Raw genomic sequence first — 14,547 nt, 5'->3', positions numbered from 1 at the left:
TATAAAAAAGCCATAATGTAGTCATCTGGGTCTGGTACTTGAAAAAAACCCAAGCACCTGCATGCTACAGTTAATAGTTTGGCAGCATCATCACTCTTCTGAATACCATGTAATTCTTAATTTTGTTAGGTTATCCTATAATCTTCCATGACAAATCAGGATGGGACAGATGCTCTGACAAGTCTTCCATAAAGCAGCCTTTTGTTGCTGGAACTTCCTAAAAGTCATCCTTGGTGGAGGGGGGTGCAAAGAATACATTTGGTGTTTGTGCTGCTGTCTTACTGACCTCGAATACTCCTTTTATATCAATGAGCCTATCACAACTTTCACACTAGTGATGAATTTGCAGAAAGATTTTAGTTGAAAATGTGCAAGTTGTATCTCCAAGTCTTCCAGGTGTGTTTGCTAAAATCCTGGCTTTTTTTTTTTACAAAACTTTTTTCTTTTTCTTTTTTTTTGTTCTGACATCAGCAGTGCTTCCATGGCTAAATATGATACTTTCTCTCCACTTTCTCTTCAGTTTCCTCAGTCTTTGCTATCTGTGGTGGTTTGACCTTGGAAGGATGCCAGGTGCCCACCAAGCTGTTCTATTACTCCCCTTGTCAGCTGGAAAGGGGAGAGAAAATATAATGAAAAGCTTGTGGGTCAAGATAAGGATAGGGAGAGATCACTCAGCAATTAACATCACGGGCAAAACAGACTTGACTTGGGGAAAATTAATTTATTATCAATCAAATCAGAGTAGAATAATGAGAAATAAAACCAAAACTTAAGAACACCTTCCCCACACCCCTCCCTTCTTCCTGCCTTCAACTTCACTCATGATTTTGTACCTCCTCCCCCCAGCAGTGCACGGGAATGCACGGAGTTGCGGGCAGCTCATCACATGTCGTCTCTGTCACTCCTTCCTGCTTGGGAGGGGGGACTCCTTTCACTTTTCCCCTGCTTCAATGTGGGGTCCCTCCCATGGGAGACAGTCTTCCACAAACTTCTCCAACATGAGTCCTTCCCACAGGCTGCAGTTCTTCACAAACCGCTCCAGCATGGGTCCCTTCCATGGGGTCACAATTCTTGACAGCAAACCTACTCCAGCATGTGTTCCTCTCACCACAGGTCCTGCCAGGAACCTGCTCAAATGTGAGCTTCTGACAGGGAACAGCCTCCTTCAGGCATCTACCTGCTCTGGTATGGAGTCCTCCACAGGCTGCAGGTGGATATCTGCTCCACTGTTAACCTACACAGGCTGCAGGGGGACAGCCTGACTCACCATGGTCTTCACCGTGGGCTGCAGAGGCATCTCTGATTGGCATCTGGAGCACCTCCACCCTGGCCTTCTTCACTGACCTTGGTGTCTGCAGAGTTGTTGCTCTCACATATTTTCACTTCTGGCTCTAATTGCTGTTGTGCAGGGTTGGTTGTCCCCCCCTCCCCTTCTTAAATATGTTAACCCTGGGGCACTACCACTGTCACTGCACTGAGTGGCTCTGCCTTGGACAGTGGCAGGTCTGTCTTGAACCAGCTGGCATTGGCTTTATTGGACATAGGAGAAGCTTCTAACAGTTTCTCACATAAGCCACCCCGCTACCAAAACCTTACCACGCCAACCCAATACACTATCTTTCTGAAAAATGGACAAATAATCAGAGTACAGATGATTCAGTACTCAGGGTTCTGTGTTCTGAAGCCATCACAAATGAATCCTCTTGGTCTCCAACTTGTGTTCTAACTTTACCATGTGCTTGTATATACAATGCTTTTCCTAATAACAGCTAGCTGGTTAGGTGGTGGAGTTTATTAATATCTCGTAACTTTTTTAGTGGAGCTACATCATTTGCTGAAAACAGGTTTTATCCAAACTCTAACAATGTGAAAAAAAGAAAATTTCTCCTTCAGTCAGAAATAGCAATGCTACACAATATTTGAGTTCTGGTGCATCAGAATTAAATAAAGTATAATCCTGTGGCAGGCCAGGTGGCTTAGCAGCTGTTCAGAGTATTGTGGAATGGGAAGGTTGGTTTGAAAGCAACCTCATCTATCTTTCTCTCAGCCATTCGCTTGGCTGGGAAAGCTCGTCCATGCTGATATCGTGAAGGTGATGCAGTTATGTGGCCTGACCTTGGCCCTTCTGTGTGATGAGGGATATAAGTAGAGGAGCAGGGGAAGTGACAGCTGCTGAAGGTACTGGTACCTCCTGCTGGTCAGCTGATAAAGTAACATAGAAAGTTCTTGCCTGCTGATTTTCTTGCTGCGTGTATTTTTCATAGTGGCTACAACACATACACAATGATTTGCTCCCACTGCAATGCAATGTCATGTATATATTAGCAGATGCAGACAAACCTGAGCTTATACTGCCCGTGCTATGCAAGTAATGAAAATGAGGGATGGAAGGACTTGAGCTTTTTTGCTGTTAGATGCAATGCAGTTTTCTTATATGTAATCACCTATTTAGAACACTTATAGGCACTACCCTCTAACTTTTCTTCTAGAACATCATATGAAGTCTTTTATACCTCACTCATTTATGCCTTTAATTTACAGCCAAACAGATCACTTTGAAGTTAAAAATTGTCTAGTGCTGGAAGTCCATGCCAAGAAAGAGTTTCTTAGGTGGGCTTTAAAGAAAAATAAGAGTAATTTCATGAGCAAACGATTGAATTTGTACATAGTCTATAGGGAAGGAAAGGGGAAGAACTGAAGTTTGTGTGAACACAACATTAGTCCATCCTGAGACTGACCAAGGCAAGTCTCAATCCACTCTGCTGACCTCCTTTCTGGAGCCAGTAATGACCTCTGTCATTTCGCTTTCCAGTATGGAGATATAAATAACTGCAACTTAAAGATATAAGCATGACTATGCTTACTAAGACTATAGAGTGAATTTGGTTGTTTGTTTCCACGTTTCTGTTCATGCACGTATGAAGAAATACAGCATAACCACTACGTGTCAGATTCAGTGACTCCAATATTGTGTCTAATTTACAAATAAGAGCAAGTTTTTTAATGGCAGCCTTGCAAATTCAGATAAAATTTGATATGAAGCTGGGGGTTCTTTTCTGTCATTAGGTCAGAATCTAGTTGATAATATTATCAATGAATAATATGCACTTCTGTGTTATTTCATTTCTTACCAGAAATATTCTTATGAGTCTTGAAGTAAGAAGAGCACACTATATTTATAATAGTATTTTACCAGTTACATGCAACTATATTATAGAGAAAGATTTAGTCCACACATACCACAAAGTTGGGGTACTTGTCCAGAAAGTCCAAATTGCTCAAACACTGAAACTGTGGTGGAAATTTCAGTCCATTATTCCACAGGAATTCTCCGTTTTATTTCAGAAAAATGCACTTACAGATCTCCTATCAGAATAGACGCTTTCTCAGTTAGGCGTATCACCTGATATTGCTGCACATCTTTGAGACTGATTCATGTTCAGACACCCTCAAGTGAAAGTTTTAGGGTGGGTATGTCCACACTGTAGGCTGTTTCGTGGTGATTTTGGCTACTCAATACAGCCTTCTGAGTCTGTATTTCATTATTTGTCTGCTCTGGAATTCTACACTTGCAGAATGCTGAGGTCTAAGACAGAGCAAGAAGCGAGAAGAGTGAGAATGCCTGTCAGCTAAATTAAAATAGAAAAACATTAAAAAAAAATAGAATTTCACAATCAATATCTATATAGAATCACAGGATGGTTTGGGTTGCAAGGGACCCTCAAAGACCATCTAGTCCAACTCCCCTGCCATGGGCAGGGACGTATTTCACTGGGTGATGTTGCTCAAAGCCCAGTGCAGTCTGACCTCGAACACGTGGGGCATCCACAACTTCTCTGGACAATCTCTGGTCTTACCTCCCTCATTGTAAAAAATTTCTTCCTTAAGCCTGATCTAAATCTACTGTATTTCAGTTTAAAACCATTACCCCTTGTTCTCTCACTATAGGCCTGGTAAAAAGTCTCTCTTTCTTTCTTGTAAGCTCCCTTTATATAGTGAAAGACTGCAATCATGTCTCCCCAGAGCCTTCTCTTCTCCAGGCAGAACAACACCAACTGTTTCAGCCTTTCTTCATAGGAAAGGCATTCCAGCCCTCTGATCATTTTCATGGTCCTCCTCTGGACTTTCTCTAACAGGTCCATATCTTTGCTGTCCTGGGGACCCCAGGTGGATGTGGTACTCCAGGTGGGGTCTCACCAGAGTGAACCACCTCTCTCAGCCTTCTGGTGTGATTGTTTTATATGCAACACAGGATACAACTAGCTTTCTGAGCTGCAAGTGCACGTTGCCAGCTCATGTCCAGTTTTTCATCCACTGAGATGTCCAAATCCTTCTCTTCAGGGCTGATCTCAATCTATTTATCCCCTAGTCTGCACTGATAACGGGGATTGCCCTTACCCAGATTCAGGACTGTGTACTTGGCCTTGTTGAACTTCATGAGGTTCACAAGAGCTCACTCCTCAAGCCTGTCAAGGTCACTCTGGATGGCATCCTTTCCCTCTAGTGTTATCAACTGCACCATTCGGATTGGTGTCACCTGCAAACTTGCTGAGGGGACATTCAATCTCACTGTCTACGCTGCTGATTAAGATATTAAATAATACTGGTGCAGACTCTTGAGGGACACTGATTGTCACAGTATTCCACTTAGAAATTGGGTCATTGATTGTAAGTCTTTGGACATGGCCATCCAGCCAATTCCATAGCCACAGTCTGTCCACCGAACCCATAACTCTCCAGTTTAGTGGCAAGAATGTTGTGGGGGACTGTATCAAAGGCCTGAGAGAATCACAGAATGGTAGAGGTTGGAAGGAACCTTTGGAGATTATTTAGTTGAACCCCCCTGCCAAAGCAGGTTTGCCTAGAGCAGGTTGAAGAGGAATGCATCCAGGTGGGTTTTGAATATCTCCAGAGAAGGAGACTCCACAAATCCAGGTAGATGACATCTGTATCTCTTCCCTTGTTTACTGATGCAATTACTTCATTGTAGAAGGCCACTAGATTAGGCAGGCATGATTTGCCCCTGGTGAAGCTGTGTTGGCTGTCTCTAATCACTTCCCTTCTTCCATATGTTTTAACATATCTTCCAGGAGGATCTGTTCCAAGATCTTTCCAGGCACAGAGGTGAGGTTGACTGGTTGGTAGTTCCCAGGGTCAATGAGTATGAATGATTATGAATAACAGAATTTCAAACAAAAGTACCCTACCATGTTGCTGTCTCCTTAATTCAAGGCATCATGTCTGACACGATATGTGGCAGGCGGATGCACACACAGACTAATTACAAATATATGATACTTAAGACATATAAGTATATGCAGGGTAGATTTGCTTCCACACCAGGATACTATTCCTTCTCTAAGAAGATCTAGCACAGGGGGTTTGTCATTAACAAATGACCTATCAGCAAGTTCCATTACTAAGCTTATTGATGTTTCAACAACTGCTCATTATTTCAAAGCTGACAAGTGAAAGCCTTTAGAAAAGTTAGAGTGAATAGGTCAGCTAGCCACATCTGCCAGGAGGGGCATGAAGAGCAGCAGAGAAATATCACTCTATAGAGAAATTTCAGAAGGTTGTTTCATTTAAAGAAATCACCCTCCTACAATCTGGTACTTTTAAATGGAAGAGAGAAAGATAATGTAACAACTGTCAGAACTATAATGTTGTTATTTATTTTGTAGCCAGTCTTTATACCTCTTTTCGTGTCTCAGTACTGCATAGCTTCTGCGTAACTTGTTGTTTTAAAACTTTTTCAGTGTATTTACTGTTATAGTATATGTATTCAGTATAGATGTCAACAAATTTTGTTTTTCTAATAACCCTTGTAGAACTACGGGAGGACTTCACTCTTTCAAAAAATTAGTGGAATCAGAGAAGGAAAGAAAAAAAAGACAGAGAAGAACGAAAAAGATGACCTTTGCTGGAGATCTCCTCTTGCTTTACCACTCATTCAGAATCCATCTGATTTCTCTGAAAACTTTATTCTTAGCCCTTCTAAAGACATCTTTATGTGTTTCTTGTGGCTGGTGAAGAAACAAAAGCCTTTTATAGAATTTTAATTTCTTTATCACCTAAATTTTAGTGAGACTAGGCCGTATCAGTGTAAAACATGTAGAGATGGCTTCACTTCTGACAGTAGATAATCTTCACTCAACCAAATAAAAATGTCTTAATACGGTACCTGGGACAAAATGAGGCATCGAGAAAATGTCTATCTTGCTCTAACTGAATACAGAGGCCAAAACTTCACTGGCATTTAAGAATTTGTACTGCCTAATAGCTTGAATAGTTGTCATATTAGTGCAAAAATGAGTCTAGCATCCTTCCGCAGTCATGTAGACAACCAAGTCAAGTGTAGGTCATGTAAAAACCATGGATGAGCAATTTGTGCCATGCAACGGGCCGTAGGGTAGATCGTAATAATTAATGTGTGATCTGCCATGTCGGAGCATAAAGAAACAAAGCAAAACACTTCAGAAGAAGCTTTCAGACATTTTGTTATAAAGGATTTCTGCTTTTAATCATAATTTGTCTGCTATTTTATAGGTAATACTTTTTTTTTGTTTTAGTCTCCCCTTTATTTACAATGGCTCCTAAGGGGAAAAAAATAAATCATTACTAAACACTTTAGCATTCTGTGTTTGTTTGTTAGTTTTTAGTCTGAAATTTCTGAACTTGAAGCTGTTTTCTGGCTTCAAGCAAAATACTGTAACAGAGAAGAACTGTTTATCGTATCACTGTCAGTGTCCACCAGGCCCCAGGGTTTCATTTTGTAAATTGAGTCTGGCTTACTGTAGTAATTCTCAGAAAGCAAATTAGAATTTATTCTTAACATGAGGAAAAGAAAGGGAAACGAACCTTTACTGTTATGAAAATAAGGCATATTAGGTAAATATTTTAACATAATGCAACACTGTAGTCAAATTTGATGATACCAATCTTTCAAAAATGGAAAGAAGCAATATGTTTGTTATTTTTTCTTGGGAAAGTTTGCTCTAGACAAATGTTTCATCTCAATATCAAATCACGAGCTGCACTGATGCCTAAGGTGTTATGCCTCAAAAAAAATTCTGAAAAAATAACAACTGTACTAGTGAAATCTTTATAAGAGAAACTCAGCTACTGAATTTTACTTTTTACATTGAAAGCCCTTATATTCTGAAAAGTGAGTTGATACAATTGAAAAGAGAAATTTATGACTTCTTAGATGATCCCCAAAAAAGCACAAATGCTCATGTTGATTATAGTGCAATGATTGAAGTTGTGTTTTAAAACTCAGAACAAATTCAGGAAGGCACATAAGAATGAAAAAGAGAATTGGACATACTTGCCAATGACAGTAATATCAGTATTGTGTTCTGAATTGTTGAAAATCAGAGAGTATCCCTTAGAACTCATATCTACCTTTATGCATAAGCAATAAAAACCTAGACCTAAACAATATTGCTATTTTTAGATATATTTTGGCCATGCAGTTATATCTAATTGATGTTTTTAGTTAAACTATAATATTGTAGTTTAGACCTAGTTTTAAAGCTTTAATCCACTGTACATTTTACTGATGCAGTTGTAAATCCCTTTTTAGGTTCATCAGCTGTCTCATCTTCACAGTCCCGGTTTATAACACATCTCTGTTATAAAAGTATGGATAACAAGAGTATTCTTGTGTATTTTGACCAAATATTAAACACAGACACAGGGAATAAAACTTCTAAGACATCAGTTTTGAAGTCCATAGGCAAAGTATGGAAAGGTAATACCAGCAACTTGTGCTAAGTGCCTGAACTGGATCCTACTACAGTTTCTCTCAGACAGTCCCATGGACCATCCTGTCTGGAGCAGCACATACTGAGTTAAGCTGTCTGCCTTCAGGCATGAGAATCTGAGGAACTTTATTCAGCTCTCCCTAACAGTCAGCTAGCCTTTCTTTCCTGCATCTGTTCCATCTAATTTTGAAACTGTCTCTCATATTACTAATCTTTGTAATCCTGCTGAACAAGGTTGCGTTTTTTTCCACTGCTGTAAATGTCTAGATAGCATAGAAACTTACTTTTGCTTTTTCCAACACTTGCTCATACACTATTAGTAAAATGGTTATAAATTTGCTTTACCTTTCACTGGTATATCTGTGGAGTACCCAAGCTATTCAGACAGGTCCATGGATATTCTGATCCCCATCATGAAGGTGGCCCATCTCTTCGTTGATCCCTTCAAGCTCAAACAGAAATGTCAAAACCACTACAGAAGACTTTTATTCATCTTGGTCTTTCACAAACTCAGAGTAGCCATCATATCTATGGCCCCTTCCACAATAGGCTTCAGGCATGTCTGTTCCTGTGAAAATTCATCAAAGGTCAAGAGTTTGTTCATCTCTGGTAAGCATCCCTTAGCAAAGAGCTGTCTTATTCTGCCAGCTACAACTCCTTCGCTGCAGTCGCAGAAATCAGGTTTTCCAGGAAACAGTGACATCAGTAGGCATTATGAAAACACTAAACGGTCAGTTGTGACTGGTTTGATCAGTAATTATGGAAGTAAATTGAGATGCATTCTTTACTGGTAGAAGGATAGAATATTTTGCATCAGAAGTTTTATGGTTAACTAAAGCAATAGCTTTTAAATGCATCTCATATTTTCAAGATTTTTCCAAACATATTAACTAAGACAGATGACAGTGAGAATGTAGTACTGTTCCAGTCAATTTAATGGCTTTTTATTCTCTCATTTCAAGAACTTCTCTTTCACTCAACTTTCTCGATTTTTCCATTGCCCTTTCAGTGTAATCCAGCCTGTACTCCTTAGTGTAGGCAGGTCTTAGTCAAGCCTTGTGCTATAAATTACATGGGAAACTTCTTATTTGTGACACTGCTGACATAATAAAACAGTCTTAACATCAGAGTAGTCCTCTTTATTTTCATAAACACAAGCTTTTTTTAAGGAAGACATAACAAAGAAGTCAGATTTTTAAGGGATTTCAGAATTTAAAATATAGCTAACCCCCTAAATCCCATGGTTATCAAAGTAAATTCAGTGACTAAGTATTTTCGAAACTCTCAGTGGCATTTATACAACTTGGCATTTAATCATGCTTGGCACGTATCATTCCTATATATGAATAAGTAATGTTTGTTGCTAATTCCCTCAAGAAATGAAATTTGCAAAAATGTATACAATATGTTTTGGAGATAATTTTTCCATTTTAAGGTGAACCTGAAGTCTCACAGATCACCCAGAGGAAAAATTCACCAATTACTTAGTCACTTAGTCTCACTCTGTGACAATCCTAACTTGGATTGATGTAGATCTTTCAGTTTATCCCTGAGAAACAGATTTTCATCATTTTTGAGAGAATAGAGTAAATAAACGACCTTATGTGATATAAAGATGAGAGGCACCTGGCTGAGAAAAAGGTTCTAAAAAAATTCAGGATTGTATAAACTGGTTCATTTGGCTTGTTTGACAGAAGTAACATGAAACTGCAGCAGCATGAGCAGAAACACTGAGAACTTCAAAGACCAGAGAAGTTAACAGCAAAACATCCTTTCAGCAAATCAGACAGGGGCTATGATATGTGGAGAATTGGATAGAGGAATAACAAAAACACATGCCTGGGACTGAGGTGATAAGTATAATGATAACTGTATTCAGGAGTGTGGATCACAACACTGAGAAGTGGACTAATGCAGTAACAGGGTATAAAGGGTGGAAAGCATCACTGGCTTTGACTTAAAAAAATTAACCAAAAAGAAAAAACAAAACAAACAAAGAAACAACACCAAACCACAAAACCACAATAACAACAACACAAAAGGTAAATGTGCGCTAAACTCAAGTGAAAACTAGGCTCTTCTGAATTTTATTCTTCAGGACTATAAGAAAAATCCATTAAAACAGATAATGCAGTTCAGTAAAATATGGCATTATACTAAGTACAAGGCTGATTATGACACAAGGAAGTATTTTAACTGATTCCTTGCTATGATTGTGAAATAAAGCAATTGTTATTAATTCATGGAAGCTGTTGCAAATAAAGGCAAATATCCTTTGCAACAATCTTGCTCATCCAGGGTGTTACCATTTGCAGCATCTCTCCTTTCTCCAACCGATTTTCAGTAAAGATATATTCTTGTGTTCTAGTTACTAGATCTATGTTCTGTCTCTCTTCGTTGTGTTTTTTACAATCTTAGTATGAACTTAGCTTGAAGAAATACACTTTCTTATTACTTTTATGCCAGATTTTTACCTCTTGTTGAAATGAAATGGTGCTTTACTAAGTGAAAAACACAAAATTAAATCTGTGCAATAACTTGGAAAGAAAAAGGAAAGCTGAAAGTGTGTAAAGTAGGCAGACTCTTTTAAACCTTTGAATTTAATGTGTACACAATTATTACGAGTTTCATTCTGCCCATCTTCAAGCACTTTGGCTTGAAGTACTTTCAATACTTTGAAGTATTGACTTCAAAGTCAATATTTTCAAGTATGGATATATGGAAAGTTATGTTTTATCAATTAATCAATTTATCAATTTAATCAATTAATACCATTTGAACAATCTGGTCCTTATTTTTAGACACAAGCAGTTTAGACTTTATTACTGTAAAGCTGGAGGTGTTGTGTTTCCATCTGTCTTCAAGTTTAGCACGAATACTTTGATGTTCCTTTTACATTTGACATTGTTTTTGATTTACATATCTTGCAGGGCATCCCAGAAAATCAGTCAGATGACTGACATATCCACATCTAAAGCAACAGTGTGGTTTTTATGTTTTAGCCCAAAGTGGGCTTTTATTTCCATTCACGTTATTTTCGTTTACTGCACTGAGTTTAGCGCTTCTGAACTCTAAGTAGAGGAGGTAATTTTGCAATTTATTTCATTGTTTCTGATAAACTTAGAAGTCTTACAAAGGGTTAAATTGTCCCCATCTAGCATTAATTTTAAACTTATTTTTGCTTTTCAATTGTTAGATCACAGATCAGTTTGTCAGATAGACCACAACTGTTTGAGTTGTAAAAACACTCATGTAAAAAAGCTGCAAATCACTCAGTCCTTGGGATTTTTGCTCTCCTCCAAAAATAACATCTCCCACAACATTTATTAAGAGCCAAAGTGCTTACTGCCTGTGAGAATTGCTTTATCCTAGTCTGTAGAATGAAAGGAGCATCTGTTTAGGATGGTAAGCTGTAAAATTTCCCATGTCATCAAGTCCTAAGTAATGAAACAAAAATCTTTCTTTTTTTTTATATTAAAAAAAAACAACAACAAAACAAACAAAAAACGGTTGGTAATAGTTCACAAGGAATGTGTGAAGTGCAAGTGTTTCTGCTTCTGGTGGCTGTCACATTGGCAGTCAGTCAGGTGGACATGAGAGTGTATCATGTCAGTATAGGTAATGTCTTGCTGTAATGACACCCTGCCAGAAAGGTTGGAGATTTGTTGCAGATTCAATTATATGGTGAATCACTTGTAAGAATAAACTATTGTTACTCCTATTCTTACTTTATAGCTCCCTTTAGTGTCTCCATGTACACAGAGTATCTATTTACTACTGCGTTGTTCACTTAGCATGAGAAACGTGCAGTCATTTCTACTTCTGCCAAAACTTCCTACTTCTTTGCCTTTCACAGAAAAATAACCAGCAAAAACTCCCCAAAGATAGCTGCTGCTGGCACATACTACATGTACGCAGTACCCAAATACCTCCCACGCTTCAGATCTACCTACAGCAATGATTATATTTTAGGGGTGATATCACTCCTGATCCAGCATTGGCTCAATAGGGGTAAAATATAAAAGAAAATTTTCCATAGGAAACAAATCACATAAATAAAAAGCTTCTGCTTACACTAGGTTGTTTTTCTTCTCTAATGAAATAACAATAGGTCTTTTCCCTATTTTCCCTTAGAAGTACATGTATGGTTCTACAGAAGTGTAACTGTCCTGGCACTAAATCCTCAGGAGATGGTACTTGCTGAGAATCTTTAAGAATGCCTGTTGTGAACCAGTGGTACTTTTCATCTAATAAACAGTTATCTATCTATCTATTTATCTATCTCTCTAAGTTACTCTGAGAGTTTCTTCAGGCAATCTTTACATTCCACTCTGACCTTTTATCAAGAAAATGAAATGTGACAGCTTGTCTCTGATAGTCTATGTAACTGTAAGAGACTAAAGGAACTTTAAAAAGACATGTTTTGTTTGCTAATAATATTCTTTATTCAAGATGTGCAGCCAAATAGCTGTTATCAGCATTCTATGATTTTAAACAAAAAATATTTTTTCTTCCAAATAAGATTACTATTTTATTTTATTTTCAAAAAAATTGTTTTCCTGTGTTGCAGAGAACCTGACCTATGAAGAAGCCGGAGCATCCGTGCTTCTCCCTCTCAGAGAGAAAAAGGAAAGGTGCCTACCATGAAGGTCTGTGAGTAACAGCAGTCCTCTGAAAATGGGAATAGATTATCAATTCTGTTACAAGCATGGACCATGGACTGGTATAATTAGGAAGAGTAACTATACTGAGCTGTAAGACCAAATAGGAAGAGAAAAGGCTGATACTTAAAGGTCATAGGCAGTCTTTTATGATTTGGTAAATCCTTGGAAAACAGATGCATAAGGCTATGAAATGATAGCCAACTAGTTCAGGGTTCATTCGTGGTTCTGAGTTTGGGCATTTTATAAAAGAGATCAGCTCTGGGCCTCTTGAAGAATCCCATCTATCAAAATGTTACACTGATATCGAAAAGCACAAGAAGAACAGAAAAGCAAGGTGGCGAGATCCTCAGAGCTTGAGAGGGAAGCCTAGAAGTGTAAGACGGGTAACTTGTGTAAATCTGGATGGTTAAGGTATTTCAGCTGTTGAATTCTTCTGAATGTAAAGCACAACAAAATTCATGTGAAGGTGAGGTGGTAGTTTGACCTGAAGCTAGCCTGGGTATGACATGAGCAAGAAATTGTCAGTGAATTTACCTCAGTGTAGGTGGCTGATGCAGAAACCTGTTCAACATAAAATGTCATGAGATTGCAAAAAGAGTGCTTTCTGAATCTGAATCAATTTGGAGGTAGGTAGCTGAACAGCAGTAGAAACAGGTGTTGGGGTTTGGCACTCCAATAAAATGTATCTGTATTTAAAGTCTAAGCAGGCCAATGACCCTGAATCAATGCAAATAAAGTAACCAGTTTCCTGAATGAATATGATTAAATCAGCATTAGTTCAAGCCTGCCACATTTGTACAGTGCCTGGTAGGATAGATACTTGGCTTCTGAGAACATCCACTGCAATTAATAAAAATGAACATGCTAAATGTGTCATGGGTATTAATCACCTTTTCCATATGTGAAAACCATCTGCTATTTCTGTTAGTCAATTGAAGTCCTTGAATTTAATTATATAGGTAAAATAAACTATGCAAAGACTAAAGGAAGCTTATATAGTAATTGTAATTTGTCCACAAGTCTCTTAAATGTATTGGTTTTAGCTAAAATACAAATAAAATGCATGTGGTTCTTGTAAAAAAGTAAATACTGTGATAATAACTGCAAAAAACTGTTCAGTTTTGGATCAGTAAGTAATGCAGAATGGAAGAAATTTCTTGCTTGAATTGTTGCTCACCTGACACAAGATTGGGTATGGCACTGTTCCAAGGATTTGTCTTGCTGTCCCTGTCAGTGAGGGTGTCTGGTTTATGTGTCTGGACATTACCAGGCTTTTTTATTTTTTATGTTTTGTGTAACATCACAGTATTGAAGGAGCTTGTGCTAGTGAGCTAACAGTATCAGCTCAAGAGTCTTTCTTACGGTAACATTCGATAACTGTGGAGAAACAAGAAAGTTAGAAGGAGGCCTGAAGCTGCCGAAGTATTCCATGAAGGATGGAATGTTCAGATTTAACTGAGGCTGTTTATCCCTGTACGTGAAATCGCTGCAATATGGAACTGACTTAAACTCATAAGCAAAGTCCAGAAGGTCTCTTGAAGATGAAATATCTCTGTCCTAAGTTCCCAATGGTTGGGAATAAAAGTTATAAAGATTATCTGACATTAACAGAAGAATGAATATTTCATAATTTACATACATGCAAACTGCTCTGACTTCTAGGTAGAAATCATGGTTACCCAGTACAGAGCAAGAGAAAAGAGGTCAGAATTGCAGGCTGTTAGAGTGTATTTACATTGTATTTCTCATTTTGATCAAGACTTGTCTTTTTGAACCGAAACTCTCAATTGTCCCCTTGCTTTGATTTACACTATAGATGTATTTGGATTGCACAAACTTTTTTCTTTCTGGATGAAACCAGGCTAGAAGACATAGTGCAGAACCTCACTCACAGGGACCACTAGTAAGTATTCAGCTGACTGGACCACTCTACATCCTGTCTGATATTAAGCCTCTTGCAATGCTCACAGTGTGGATATACTTACAGTAGAGGAAATATCCACTATTTTATTCTACAAGTGTATTCCCAGAGGGTCTCATAGTTTGCTAATGGAGACAAAGCCCTAACTTCCATGAAGACAAGGCCAGCGATTCTTATTACCTACTTCAAAGAA

At 38.2% G+C, this 14,547-nt stretch overlaps 1 long non-coding RNA gene across 1 annotated transcript in view; it reads left to right on the top strand.

Moving 5' to 3' along the window:
- LOC141738400 (uncharacterized) overlaps window positions 1–13,370 on the top strand; it is a 29,704-nt gene extending 16,334 nt beyond the window's left edge. Inside the window, exon 3 of the long non-coding RNA XR_012585380.1 lies at window positions 12,340–13,370. This is a non-coding gene — a long non-coding RNA (uncharacterized LOC141738400). The remainder of the gene's footprint in view (window positions 1–12,339) is intronic.
- The last annotated feature ends 1,177 nt before the right edge of the window (window positions 13,371–14,547 follow it).

The sequence above is a fragment of the Larus michahellis genome, chromosome 2, assembly GCF_964199755.1.
Source record: "Larus michahellis chromosome 2, bLarMic1.1, whole genome shotgun sequence".
Classification (NCBI taxonomy): domain Eukaryota; kingdom Metazoa; phylum Chordata; class Aves; order Charadriiformes; family Laridae; genus Larus; species Larus michahellis.
Note: the sequence above shows the minus strand (reverse complement) of the source record. Positions and strands in the feature narration are given on the sequence as shown.